Raw genomic sequence first — 15224 nt, 5'->3', positions numbered from 1 at the left:
AGGAAAGGGGAAAGGAAAGGGGAAAGGAAAGGGGAAAGGAAAGGGGAAAGGAAAGGGGAAAGGAAAGGGGAAAGGAAAGGGGAAAGGAAAGGGGAAAGGAAAGGGGAAAGGAAAGGGGAAAGGAAAGGGGAAAGGAAAGGGGAAAGGAAAGGGAAAGGAAAGGGGAAAGGAAAGGGGAAAGGAAAGGGGAAAGGAAAGGGGAAAGGAAAGGGGAAAGGAAAGGGGAAAGGAAAGGGGAAAGGAAAGGGGAAAGGAAAGGGGAAAGGAAAGGGGAAAGGAAAGGGGAAAGGAAAGGGGAAAGGAAAGGGGAAAGGAAAGGGGAAAGGAAAGGGGAAAGGAAAGGGGAAAGGAAAGGGGAAAGGAAAGGGGAAAGGAAAGGGGAAAGGAAAGGGGAAAGGAAAGGGGAAAGGAAAGGGGAAAGGAAAGGGGAAAGGAAAGGGGAAAGGAAAGGGGAAAGGAAAGGGGAAAGGAAAGGGGAAAGGAAAGGGGAAAGGAAAGGGGAAAGGAAAGGGGAAAGGAAAGGGGAAAGGAAAGGGGAAAGGAAAGGGGAAAGGAAAGGGGAAAGGAAAGGGGAAAGGAAAGGGGAAAGGAAAGGGGAAAGGAAAGGGGAAAGGAAAGGGGAAAGGAAAGGGGAAAGGAAAGGGGAAAGGAAAGGAAAGGAAAGGAAAGGAAAGGAAAGGAAAGGAAAGGAAAGGAAAGGAAAGGAAAGGAAAGGAAAGGAAAGGAAAGGAAAGGAAAGGAAAGGAAAGGAAAGGAAAGGAAAGGAAAGGAAAGGAAAGGAAAGGAAAGGAAAGGAAAGGAAAGGAAAGGAAAGGAAAGGAAAGGAAAGGAAAGGAAAGGAAAGGAAAGGAAAGGAAAGGGATTATTTATTTTTCTTTTCTACTCATTTCATTCAGCCTCTTAGAGAGAGAGGACAAAAGCAACTCTTCCTAGTGGCAGCTTCCCATATTTGAGCAGTCTAAGGTCTTGGTGCAACACATATGCTCAGTCACATACCACAGCTCCAGTGATGTCTTCTCAAAAATGCTGTGTGCTTCCACAGCGATTCCATTTCTATCCCTTCCCTGTCCCAGTTACCACTAACATCTCCACTTGTTGCATTCTTAGTTCCACACATCTGAGAGGTACAAAGACACTTACTTTCCTCCCCATGCTGAAAACATAAAAGGGATATGAATTTAAAACAGAAGTTATCTCAGTAAACATTATAGCCTTATTTCATCCTGGGCCATGAAAGAAACAAGACATTCTTAACAGATCATGTCAGTGAGGCATACCAATGGTAGCACAAAATATAGGCCTGGATCATAGATGGGAGAACAAACTCATGTGAGGGTACTCGGATATTTTGTCTACTAAGAGGCAACTTACTGTGAACAAAGAAGGAAGGCTTCACAGCCCAAATTTCAGAGCAAGAAAGCTGATAAAACACAACCAATTACACTTCATGCAGGTAAGGTGTGAAGCCAACACACTTGACAACATTCCTATGGATTACCTGCATCAGAACCGAGAATAACCTGTTTGCTGCTTTAGAGAGAGGTGAAATTTCACTACAGAAATATTTTGGGAGTTCTTCTGTCTTGTTCCCCCTGCTCTGAGATGTCTTTGCCCAGTTTTCTACAGATGGAGATCAAAATTTTGTAAAATGTAATAGTATCTCAAAGCTATATAAAACAGGCAGATAACATAAAGCCAAAATGGAAAAGCCAGTATCAGACTAGCCTGAATTGTGAAAGCAACTATTACTTCTGGAAAACTACAGTTATTGCTGATAATTTTAAAAATAAATATAAAACCATCTAGTTTTTAAAAATGTGATGTAGAAAATTGTTTTGCATGTTACTTCAGTAACAACCTGAAATAACTGGCAACTAACATCTCATGTGATATCTCTCTACTATTTTCAGTCATTTTGTGAAATGACTGGTTTCACAATCTGACTAGAGCATAAATTTAGATCTCCATGATACGCAGCTTTTCCCTATGTTCGCTACCTATTTTTTATTTTTAATACAAAAATGGTAGGGTATTTGTTCTTTATATATGAAGATAGCTGTATGATTTTCAAGGATATATTGATATCAGTTATTCATAGCTGTTGTGTCTACAGCATTTTCAGTAAATTTACCATCGTTGCTGTAAGAAGGTGAGAAAAGTCCTTTAATTTATTTATACAGAGATAAGGAGATTAAGGAGAGGGAACCCGTGAAGTTCCTCCGGGGTTTTATCATTAAGTGTGAACAACGTTGGCATCTCCTGGGTAAGCAATACGTCTAAGTATGGATATTGTAAATTCCATTAAGTATCTCTTTCTAGTTGTCACAAAACACTATCCAGCCATATGAGCTATTACTTGCAACCATTGGGATAATGTGGTAGCTATGTACTCTGCCTCTATTTCAGGATTTCTATGTTATAATATTTTAGAGTTTTAAATAATGTTGATAGATCATTATTCAAGACTTTTTCTCTTTGAGGAAATTGCCCAAAATAGGACACTACACAGTTATTTGAAAACAGGTTGGGTTTTTTGGTTGGTTGGTCGAGTTGTTTTCTGGGAAAAGTGTTGTTTTGGAACCACTTCTTTTAGAACATGGACTATTCAACTTCTCTTGCAAAGAGAAATCAGGAAGTCCATAGCTTAATCATGCAGCCTTGTGTCATGCCTACTGCTTTCCATCTCTGCCCGAGGTGTAGGCAAAATAGTCAAAGCATCAAGGTTTTGAGGATAAAAGTCTGCCACAGCTGAGCTGTGTTTACCCCCCGCATTGAGATGATATTGATAAAAGCATATCTTTGATATTTCCCGTCTGCCATAACCTATGATTTACCAACTTCGCCATAGCAAAAAGACAATGTCTTTCTGTAAAATGCTTTGCAGAAGCAATGCTTTACCAAAGCATCCTTCTGTTGGCAGAGACACTTCTGAGATGAACAGGTCACAGCTGGAGCACCAAAGCTTTCAGGAAAAGCCCTTAGGACAGATGAGCTCAAATGGCTATTGAGGAAAACCATAGCATGCTCCTTGGTCTCAGCACCCTCCTGCAGCAGTATCTGGTTCACAAATCTGAAAAATAAAGCTGCTGATTGCATTGACTTCTCTTTGATGCCAAGGATCCTATTGGGTGCAGGAAGGGCTCACCTGCTCATATAAATCTGAATTAAAGAACTTCAAACCCACATGGAAGAATTTTTGGTATCTGTGACCTCTACCTAACATGCAAACTGAAGCCTTTTATTGCTATTATTTGTAGACAGGAGCACAGTCACAGAGTTGCTTTGATGTTTTTAGTAGACTACAAAAAACATATGAGGGAAGGGACCACGGCAGCTTCAAATAATGAGACTTGCCTTGCAAACAACAAACTGCAAAGGTCATTTGTAATAAAGTGTGCAGCAGTGTTTACCAAATTGAAATCAGACTAATTCAGATATCCGAGTGGATTTCAGTAACTTCTTGGGAGGTTGTTCTCTAACATGTTTAGAGATAATGTAGTTTAATAAGTAACACTGCTTATTAATATTTTAAATGATTCATTTGTTTAGACAAACAGGGAGGTATTTAAAATCGTGGTCTCTAATACCAGTAGTTTTCTCTGGTACAGGATTCATAATGACCATGATGTGATAGCATATTCTCACAGTTTGAACTAGGATGCGTAACTGATGATTAATACCGTAATCACAATACCTAGAGGACTACTGCTTATATGCAAAACTGTTTTATCTTTTCCTCCATGACTTGCATACATCTGAGTTTATATGTTCAATGATATTGATACATGTGTCTTTTAAGCAATACACAAAAAAACCAAAATGTAACATGTTATGTACTCTTTACTTCTACACGTTTTCCTGACAAAGTAGTTTAGAACAGCCAAAGAGATGCAGATTCATAAAGAAAGCAATTTCTAAACATAATATATGTCCTATATTTTTCAGTGTCTTCAATGTTTTCTAATTTAGAGTCATCAACTGGAGGTGCTTTACAGAGTGCTGAGGCTTTTTGAGGGCTGTTGCACAATCTCCAGAGAGGATCAGACCTCTTGAGTACACCTTTCAGAGGACACAGAGCATGGAGATACCTAAAATCCATATTTTGATATCTTTTGAACAACAGAGGAGAGGAAATCTAAGGCTATGTGAGTGAGCTACTTAGAAGATCAAAGCAGTGCTATGTACAGACACACAAAAATTGTTGAAAAGGGTGCTTGTATTAAGCTAGATATGATGATGTCTTGGCCATGGTAAAAGACTAGACCCGGTAGCATCAGCTTTAGCATGGGCATAGAAGAGATTTTCTGTCTGCCCATTTGTTATGAACTCATGTTTGCCCTGTCCAGCCTCTGGATATACTCTTTCTGGTGTAGTTTCATGACTTTTCATGCTCAGTATTTGAGGTTAAATAAGATATACCTGTACTGTTTGGGTGTCATTTCATCTATAAGTGTGTAGTATTGCTCTTTCTTCTGCATAAGCATAGAGAGGGATTTTTCTGACTTATGGCTTTAATTTAAAAATGAAAAAAATCAATTCATCAAAACCGCAGCTCTGAGAAACAGAGGGGATGAGAAAGGAGGAACAAAGCAAGTTGAATATGAAAAGTTTTTCAGCCTCCTTCACACCTTGTTATCAAAACCAGGACTATTGAATGGTGGTAACTTGGCAACATGGGACAGAACCTTGAGCCTCGTACCTGAATGATCCAAAGTGGGTCTGGGTCTTAGTTTCATCAGCTGGAGTAGTTACTTTTTGCAGAAATAAATAATTATGGAATTAAGTTTTATCACCCTCTCCTTGTGATTGTGTTTATGTCAAGTCTTGCGACTGCCACAACATAATTAATTATTTCAGCAAAGAAGCGGAGCACTGGAAAGTGAAAACTGGCAGTACAAGAACAAAACCTCAATCTTGTGTTTGGTATGTGAATGTCTCAGCTCATCAAGACGTCTGTTATCCTGGTCTCAGATTCTTTTTCTCTCCCCTTGCTTCTGCTTTTTTTTCTGGGAGAAAGAAACAAGCAAACTTTGCAAAGCCTGCCTTTTACGCTGATGTGGATTGAAAATTTGAAGAAAAGTTTATAGACCTGTGTCAGACAGGAAAATAATTTACTGTCTCATCTACATTTTCAAAGTTAGATAAGAATACCCTAGAGATATTTTACATGTAGGCTACTTTATTTACAGTGAGTGATTCCATATATCTTTGTAGGTAACAGTTTAGCAGGCATTAGCTAAGTTGTATGTTCCTGAATTTCCTTTCATGTAAATCAATGTGGCAGAAAATTAAGGTGACTGGAGCTTTATGGAGATGAAGATCACATCTGGTATTTTTCTAACAGAAACAAATTAAAAGCATATCCAATTTAAACAAAGCCTTTAATCTGAAAATGCATAAAGAGTGATTTTCATACTTGCTTAAACTGTTGCCTGAATTATGAGTCCCATGTATCCATCATGTTCTTCTGCTTTCTCCTTTTATATGCACCTTTTCCTTGCACGACCTTTTTCTTTTCTCCTCACTAGCTCAGTTGACAGTCCTGGTTGATTCTCTGGTGGGCAAGAGACTAAAAATAAACTCTCCTTTCTGCCAATATCCATTTTGTTGCTTTTCATTCACTTCAGGACAGCACTGCTTTGTGAAAGGAGAAGCCAAGGGCTCAATATAGTATGAGACAAAGTAAATCACGGGAGCCCACAAATTCCTAGAGACATCATAGGGATACCAAACTATGAGACCTCTTCTTGAAGATGCAAGAGGAAGGACACACAGGTAATGAGAAGCCTGTAGAGATGAAGGGTTAGAAGACCTGCTAAATTATATGGATGTTTTTGCTAAATTTTATACATTTAGGATTTTGTTTTTAACTCTGTGCAGCAAAGTTACCTGGCAGGGGGTTTCTGCTGATGAAGCTGGTGGTGGACGCATTCATTCCTGCGACACTGAAATGTTACAGTGGTTTGACCAAACACCGTCACGTAGACATGTAACATTATTCTGTAATGCCTACTTTGCTTTCACAGGTCATTACTTAATATAAAGGTCACGGGATACAATACAAAAAAGGTATTTTTTAAAAGCATATGAAAATGTAGACAGAATTTAGATATCTAATGCTGGAGGTCCTTCTAGACTGACTTTTTTTTTTTCAGACACTTAGCAATGCCATTAATTTTGAGATTTTCTTTTCAATGAGCTACCTTACTCTGATTCAATTAAGGTTCTAGATAAGGAAAAAGAAAAAACCTAATCTTATTGTAAACCTGTAACAGGTGTTTGTTTCAAATTCTCTATATGTGGTATCTTACTCTTTTGACATTTAAATGCATAGTCTGTTCGCGTTACAAATATAATGTGTGTACATTATTTTTTCACCGGGTTTATGATAATTATTTTGTAGCATTTATTAGAACTTGAGAGGCTTCACATTGTTTAGATAAAATATTTCAATTTTCTCTTTTAATTTTAAAATGGGTTATCTCATTTTTATAAAGTAAGGTCCATAATTCATTTATTTTAATGTAAAGGAAATTCAACATTTTTAAACAATAATAGTGTTTCTGATGTCTTTAAGCTAAAAAAACAGGAGCAGCACAACAGGATGAGCTAATGAAAACCGTAAAGAAAGAGTTAAAAGAATGAAAATATTTTTTTAACTCCTGTACATATTAGCTAGCCCTAAGGAAGCTGTAGAGGTCTGTCTAAATCTAACTGACACCAGTGTGTTTTACAGCTAGACTAACTTTGTGACTTTGAAAAGTGTTTCTTCACATTGCTTTTATATGACACCAATTATACTGTGCACTGGAGGTGACTGTGAAACATATTTTGTTGGTTAAAAATATTGCATTAAATGGTTGTCTTCCATACAATTTTCACATAGGAATCAATCAAGGCTTGTGTGGTGATGTGCAAATTTTCAGTCAATTTGAACTGATTTGGCTCTTCAGAAGGTTAAGGTAGTTTAATGGTTGAAAGCACATTGCTGTGCAGCAAGCTGCAAAAGTCAAAGGGTTAGAGGATTAGGATTTCATTTCCTTTTAGCCGTTGCCATGTCTGTTTTCCGTCCAAACTACTTCTTGTTCCCATTTAACCCATGCTTTTAAAGACAAAAGGGGTTGAGAACTTGTGGGCCTCAGGCTTCATTTTAACAAGCCGTCTCTAACACTTTGGTGCGTAATTTGTCATAAATGTCATAGGTCAGGGAATGTTAGAAACCTACAGCCAGCAGATGGTCATTATGACAGCAGTTAGTTTTCAGAAGCAAAAGATGCTTTGTGATATTTACTCCGGCGTGTGAATCTTACACCTCTGTAGAATATTTTCAAGCTCACCCTTAAAATGAACTCATCCTTTTTATCACTCACTTCTTAACTAGAGCTCACAAAAGCCCCTGAGCCAAATCCTCTTCCCACTGCTCACAGGTTCAGTGGGGTTCCTTCCAGCAGTACAACATACCTGTAGAACAAGCCATTTCACTTACAAAGACTAGTAATAGTCCAGAAACAATAGAGATAGAACAAACTTTTCAGTGCTCAGTTAAATTAGTAAGAATTTCATTTCATCCATTATTAATTTTCTGTCCTGTTATTCTTTTAAATGGTACTGGAAATTGAGGTTTCAGGTAATGGCAAAATGGGCTCTTCCTGGCACCACAGTATTTCCAGTTGAATAGAAATTAGAAATGTCTATTATTTTGTTTCTCGTGATACCACCAGACCCAAGAACCTGACATAAGGTATAGGCTCCATTCTGACAGCCAATACACAATATTTAAGGTTTTAGAGAAGAGGAAGAAGTTGCTAAGAGCAATTTCTGTCTCAAAAATCTGAAGCCCAAATTTGCAGGAAAAAAAAAAAAAAAGATGAAATTTAATATTACTACGCTCAGATCTGCAAGGGAATTGTTCTACAGAAAAAGAGCTGTCTGTTCCTTCAGGAGAACTGGCTGAGTAGTTGGCTGATCTCTTATAAGCTTTGTGACAAATATCGATCTTGAGGAAAGAGTAAGGTGGTCCTTTTTTTACAAAATACTTCCATGAAAATATTTTGTTCATAAGGGCTGTTGGTACAGATAAATGCAGGAGTATAGATGTAAACTCATGTGTGACAAGCTGACAAGCAAGCAAATGGGTCTAATAGTGCTCACAAGTGATGAAGGTGGGTGAGTAAAAGGTAAAATACAAGTCTCTTGTTCCAAGATAACTAATTAAGTAAAAAAAGAAAAGAAACTGCTATATTTAGTAGGAAGAAGCTACATTCTGTGAATATGCCCAAAGCATCATTCAGTGGCTAATCATTCTGAATGAGAAAATCAATTCTCTTGCTCATCACTAAGAATCCTATTTTACTATATTGCATCCAAGCCGCTTAGTCAAACTTTGCGAAACTCACTAACAATCGCATTTTACACATGTGAGGAAACAACTACAGAAACAGAATTTGGGATTTGAAGACACAAGCTAGTTTCCAGTGAAATAAGTCTGTGTCCTCCATCTGCCTGCCTGTTATTTCCCCTTTCGTAATTTTTGGCCAGTTGGCCAGTTTCAACAGGTTTCAAAGAAATTTCACACTTTCACAACAGATTAAAAAATAACTCAGTTCCTACAGGTTTCCTGAAATTTAGCAACTGGATACAGAAGACAGACTCAGCTTATTATTGCAGTACAAGGTAGTCGGTTCTGTCAGACTGTGGCTGCCCGGTCAATACGTACGTGCAGGATCCATGTGCCCATTGCTTGAAACCCGTCGTGATGTTCATGTTGCCAGGGGGTAAGATAGGCGACAATTAGCTCCTAAAGTCATCATCGCACTATGGGAACGGGAAGGGGTCGGGGGTAATTATTGCAGTAGAAGATCCTATCAAACTCCTTAAGAAAGCATGCTCAATTAGTTCCACTGCTAACAAGGTAGTTTGTCTTCTTTTTACAATGATACGAGTTACAGAATGGAAGACTTACCCGCAATAAAACTTTCTTCTTTCTCTGAGCTCAGAATTTTCTGTCCCCAAAAATATGTTCTTTACGTGTGGTTCATGCTTGTTCATAGTGATGAGGCTTTTCTTGGTGTTTAGATTGTGAAAGGTGGAACCTATGGTTCTTGCACCTTCAGCATTTCCAGATCTTGTATAGAGAGCCACCAGCTACCCATTTTGAACCTGGCAGTTAGTTATATCTTGTTGTTTCACCTTCCAAAATGAAAAGACAAATATGTAGGGTACTCATACTGCCTGAAGGTCACGAGAGACTTGTGAGACCATCATTTCTCCAGGGCCACCGTAAATGAAATATGCAATTTTTAATTCTCAAAGGCTCTAGATTATAGAGACGCAAACCTGAAGCTTATTACACAACCTGAATTCTATTTTATGCTCTTGCGAGGTAGTAGCCTCCAGAGTCCTAATGACCCCAATAGCTGTCTATGAGTGAGTGGACTACAATTCCTATCAGTCATTACGACAGATCTGATCAGCAACGAACTTTATTTAAACACTTTATAATTAAAGCCTGTCCCAATGATTGATAAGTATTGGATCCAGCTCCCTCTCAAGCAGTTTAGCTATTGCTGGGCTCTCTTTTTTAGGTCCTGATAGGAAATAAACTTTGACAGGTAAGAGAAAGACATCACAGATGGTACAATTCTCGTTTATACGGAGGATTAATATTTTGTTGTTTTTTGAGGAAATATAGGAAATACTTAAGAAAATTCTGAAATTCATACAGCAGGTGATAAGAAAGGGTTCAAACACTTTAAAAAATGTACTAGGCCTTTGTAGATTTTGAGTACACGATAGACCATCATCAACATGCTCTCTAATTCCAGGCATAGCAGAAGCTATAACTTTCACACAGAAAATCCTTCTGTCTATAGCTTTATATAACTTTTAGAAGGACATATAGTTTGCCATTATGTGAATATACTTTATAAAACAAATTTTGATATACCCTTCTTTTGTGTTACTCTTCCATTTATAATGGAACATTTATTGATATTAATTTCCAAAGAATAACTAATAAAATCTCACGTGTTTTTGCACAAATATGTAATTTAGCCATTGTCAGTATCTTATAACCATATGATGGCAGTTGCCTTTCTTGCAATTCCTATTCAGAAATTTTGATAACAGGGGAAATAGGAAGAAACTTAGAATTAAGAATTGTTCTGAATGTATCCAACATTGATTAGTAGTAAGTGACCAACATTCAAATACTTCATTTCTACCATTGTGGAATGCAGACTGAATGATTTTACTCATAGCTACAGAGCCATGTTCTGATCTCACAGGGTCCTTATCACGACTTTTCTGGAGATGTAGCTGCAGTGTAGAGAAAAGAGAGAGGATTTATTGACTCATTCAAATCTGAATGAAGACACTCAGGATCTTTGCATTTCCTACAACAAGTATTAGATCAGACGCTTTAAACAGCTACAAACAGAAATCTCCAAAAGTGAAGCCTTTCATGAAACTGAAAACCTTTCTGCATCCTTTTAACCACTTTCTTATTATCTTAAGGGCTGATTTGGAGTTATGAGATTTCCTCCAGAGTTATGAGGGCATTATGGTAAAAGAGAACATGTGTTAACAAAATATTATTATTGCCTTCACCATAGTAAAAATAAAGTCAGGAATCAAAACTATAGCTCGACACCTGGGCAAATAGAAAAGTATTGTTATAGGGGAGCCAGAGTTGTTAAACAGTTTTAAAATGTGAAACAAGTTTTTTCCAGGAGATTCTTTAGCGCATGTTTTGCTTTATCTATGAAATAAGTTTTCATTGGCTTGTTTGTATTGATGCATATGGAATAGCTTAATAATATATATTTTAAAAAAATAATAATTCAAGCAGCAGCTTAAGTTTATGCAACCAAGGAGACTTTATAGGTATGTGTTGTGTTGAAATCCCTGTGTCAATCCTGTAGGTATACAGATTAGATTAAAGTGATGCAATGGAAGTTATTTGTGATATAAATCTAAACCTCATTTAGTGTCACTTAGTGATAGGATGGTTACACACTCTGCACCAGGCTCAGCTGTGTGCAAACTGCTCCAAACACAGCCAAATAGTTAGTTAGCAGTAATTATTTGCACTCGAAGCCTCAGTTTTCCCCTTGTCTTTTCCATTTGTATTTCCTGTTTCCATCCTGTGCACTTCAAGTGACAACAAATTTATTAAAAAAAAACGAATTTTGCAGGAAACCTAAACAAAAAAAAACTAAGAGACTTCTAATCGTCCAAGTAGAGAATCTGAAATTGTGGTTCTAAATCATTGCTGGTTTGTAAATGCTACAAGTAACTGTTGTAGAGCTATTTTTTCCTCTGTCATTTCTGGGTGGCAAGGCACCCATGGAACAGCTTCCGAAGTGGTGTTCTGCAGCTTAACAAGCAATTAGTACAGCCCGTTAATAACTAACCAACTAAATAAATAAATAAATAAAAGTAAAAAATAAAAACAAAGTAATAAAATAATAAAATAATAAATAATAAAATAAAATAATAATAAATAATAAATAAATAAAAATAAAAATAAAATAAAAAAGAAATAAAAAGAAATAAAATAAAAAGAAATAAAATAAATAAAATAAAATAAAATTAATAAAATAAAGTAAAATAAAATAAAATAAAATAAAATAAAATAAAATAAAATAAAATAAAATAAAATAAAATAAAATAAAATAAAATAAAATAAAATAAAATAAAGTAAAAAGAAAAAACTAGGCCTTGAAAGTGGAGGTAGCCACTAATTATTAAATCGGAGCCACAAATAGCTATAAATATTTAGGCTTTATGTTTCGATATGTTTGTGGGGGCGGCTATTAGTCGGTGCGATGGTGAATCCCTGCCCGGTACAATGCGGCGCTACAGGCAGCTCCAGTGTGCGCTGAGACAAAGAGCCCCGGGCAGCCCCACCCTCGCCCATTCTGCGCTCAGACAACACCCCTTGTTCACAAAGACCCTTTCAATTACAGCCTTTGTCGGTAATGTTTACTTTTTTTTTTTTTTTTTTAATTTTTCATGAAAATCTCTCCTCCCCTCAATCTCGGTCTTCCAGGCAACCAGCACAGTGAGGCAGAGAAAGAGAAAATGCCTATCGTGTTAAAAAAAAAAACAGCCAAAAAACATCCCCATCCTGGACCCAGTCCTCAGAGGAGTATGTGCAAAGAAACACGGTTTTTAAATTATTTTATTACTATTATTATTATATTTTTGCAGGCATCTAGTTCTTCTTTTCCTATTATCCACAACTGCGTCTCTCGCTGAGGACACAGGCTGGTTGTGTGGATGCTCGGTGACAACAGAGCTGCTTTAATTTGCTCAGTGAATATCTTTCTACTTGTATCTCTCTATTTTCCCTAGGTGGTAAAAACGTTATTTATTGAGGAATGATATTTTTCCTTCTTAGGCAAAGATGCCACAAATAAGAATCCAGTGTATGATATGTCCAGAGTTTTCCTTGGTGCTTTCTGCTTTTTGCCCTTGTGATTTTTATTTTTTCTTTCTTTTTCCCTAGCTTGTGGGGATTTTTGCTTCTGGGCATGGAGGGTTGTTTTTTTTTTAGTTTTACAAAAGCAGTTATTTACTTTCATGTCTGAAACACACTACAAAGTGCATTTTGGAATGTATTATGAAATCTGGCAATCCTGCCTATACATGACAGAATGTAACAAAAGGTTAACACTGCAAAACATTTCACATAAAGATGTTAAACTACAGGTTTTCAACTTTGTAAAGCAGAATCCAAAACAAATAAAGAGCAGTAGTTAAAAGCACTTGCTTTTTTTTTCCTGTATCTTTGCATCAGATTAATTAACACCAAAATATGACTACTTCGATCAGAAGGTGGCAGCTGTCACTCCAGCATCTGTAACCTGCGATTCTGGAAATAGATTCTTCCTGTGTTCTCTCTGCTCCACCAATAGATACATATTATGATGCGCATCAACAAATTTGGCGTTATAGACTGATTTCTATAATGTCCCAAAAGTATGCATGTATGTGTACATATACGTGTGTATATTTATGTATACACACAAAAGCATGTTCACCGTTGGATAACTTTTTTTTACGTTGCCCTTCTCAAATTCCAGTTAACAAGGGTTGGCACATAAATATTAACGTTTAGCTGAGAAATGTTTATCCTTTTGTTGCATGTAATGTTTCTGCATTTGTTTTAGGGCGAAAATAAACTATAGATGAAAAAGTCTAGATTTCAAAGGTGTCTTCTCCAGACATGGGACAAAAGTTGGCATAGCTCTACAGGTTAGTAAAACCCAAATCCATGCTCTGAAGATGTCGTATTGTTTCAAGAAGCTTAGTTTGTTCAGTGTAAAGTAACTCAAATTAGTGATAAAGAAGAAATTTCTTACAATGAGGGTGGCAAAATACTGGCCCAGGTTGGCCAGAGAGGTGGTGGATGAGCCATCTCTGGAGACATCCCAGGCCAGGCTGGACGGGGCTCTGAGCACCCTGAGCTGGTGATGTCCCTGCTCATGGCAGGGGGGAACTGAGGGAGCTGGGAACGCCCCTTCCATCCCAAATCATTCTGTGATTCTGTTCTTTTAAGAGACAAAATTTGTTTCCAAATTAATTAAATTGAAAGGATCATTATGTTGTCTTCTACACATCCAGCATATATTTACATGTGCAATGGGCCTTAGCATATGACTCCAGACAATGTTTAATTAAGATATTAGTATTTTTCCTAGCCATTTTTTTTAAAGCAATAATCAAAACTGAGGTGCACTTTCATTTCTTCCGTCTTGAACTTTACATCACCTGTTATTAACAAAAATAATAATAACCTGGGTCAGTCACACAACTGTGCAAGCCCATGTACTCTCAATGAGGAACATCTGTATTCAAGCTCTTTCGGGCCTCAAAAGCAGCCATAAATCCAGTCCCTGGCAAATGAAAAAGGTTTCACAGATGACTTAATTTGCTGTGGGAAGCCGGGTTCCCCGTAGCCTCCGCATTTCTCAGCCCGTGACCTTCAGCACTGTCCACCTGCTGGAAGCCATGTTTGATTTCCGGGCTGGGGAGATGCCTCTCGGCAGCAAAATGGTGTCATAGGTGGGAGTGAAGGAATTTCTCTCTCTCTGTCATCATTAAGGGGGTTCCCCCTACGGAGAGGGGAATGAAAAGTGCAATTTAATGTTCTCTGGAGGAATTTTTAAAAGGCTGAAAGCTTTGCCGGTGCTTCCCGAGTTGGCCATTGCAGTCCTGGTGGCGAGTGGGATGTCCCTGAGGAATTCCCTGCCGGCCGACCTGAAAAGAAAGGGATTAAGGCCCTTTAAAGCGGGGAAATGTAACAAAAGGAGCACTTTTATGATGTAGCAGCATAAAATAAGGGACTGCATTGTGCAGCTGATTGCTAAAGGTCCCTCCTAGGCCCGATCCCCCCAGGCGAGCATCTCAGCTAAACCCTGTGCCTGTGCTGGAATAAGAGCACAGCTCTCATTTAGGGGCAAATAAGAGATTATTGGTTTGTTTCTACATCTTTTTTTTTTTTTCCACACCTACCGAAAAGTGGCCTGTAGGGAGATTATACTCTAGTGAAAGTTGCTGCTAATTAAAACAAGTAATTAGTGTTCCTCCAGGCTTTGCGGTTTCACTCACTTTTGCCCGCCAGACAACATTAGTTTAAAAGCAATCCAATTTCTAGCAATAACAGACTGTAAAAAAGTCATTTAACAAGTATATAAGTGTAAGGTTACAGTTCAGGCTTTGATTTATCTCTTCTGGGCTATTTAGAGAGCCATTCCAAAGTTGGAGGGGGGAGAGTTAAATGTTCTTTTTTCTTCAGGTTTTGTTCGGATGGTTTGGTATTTTTTTTTGAAGTCATGTCACTGTATTTGCAAAGACAAGGCAGATCTTCGTGTTATAGCTTTCCAAGCCACATTAGAAAACAGAATTGGATTTAATGCTGTTTTTCTGAGAGAACCCTCACTTAGCATTTTGTAAACAGACCATTTCATTAAGTCCTTTTGTTTCCGCTCCTGCTTCTGCTGAAATGAGAACTTTTTATTGACTCTAGTTCTCTCTGGATGAATAAGAGTTTAATGTATTGTTGCTTCATGTTGGTACAGACAAAAGTGATTATCTATGTACGTTGTTGTTCTACAAGAAGCTTAAGGAGATTAGTACCAAGCTTCAAACATGATGATATATTGATTAACAAAAAACATATTGGAACATAATTTCTATCTTTGGTTGGTTTCCAGTGT

This window comes from Streptopelia decaocto (assembly GCF_964273445.1).
Source record: "Streptopelia decaocto genome assembly, chromosome: Z".
Classification (NCBI taxonomy): Eukaryota; Metazoa; Chordata; class Aves; order Columbiformes; family Columbidae; genus Streptopelia; species Streptopelia decaocto.
Note: the sequence above shows the minus strand (reverse complement) of the source record.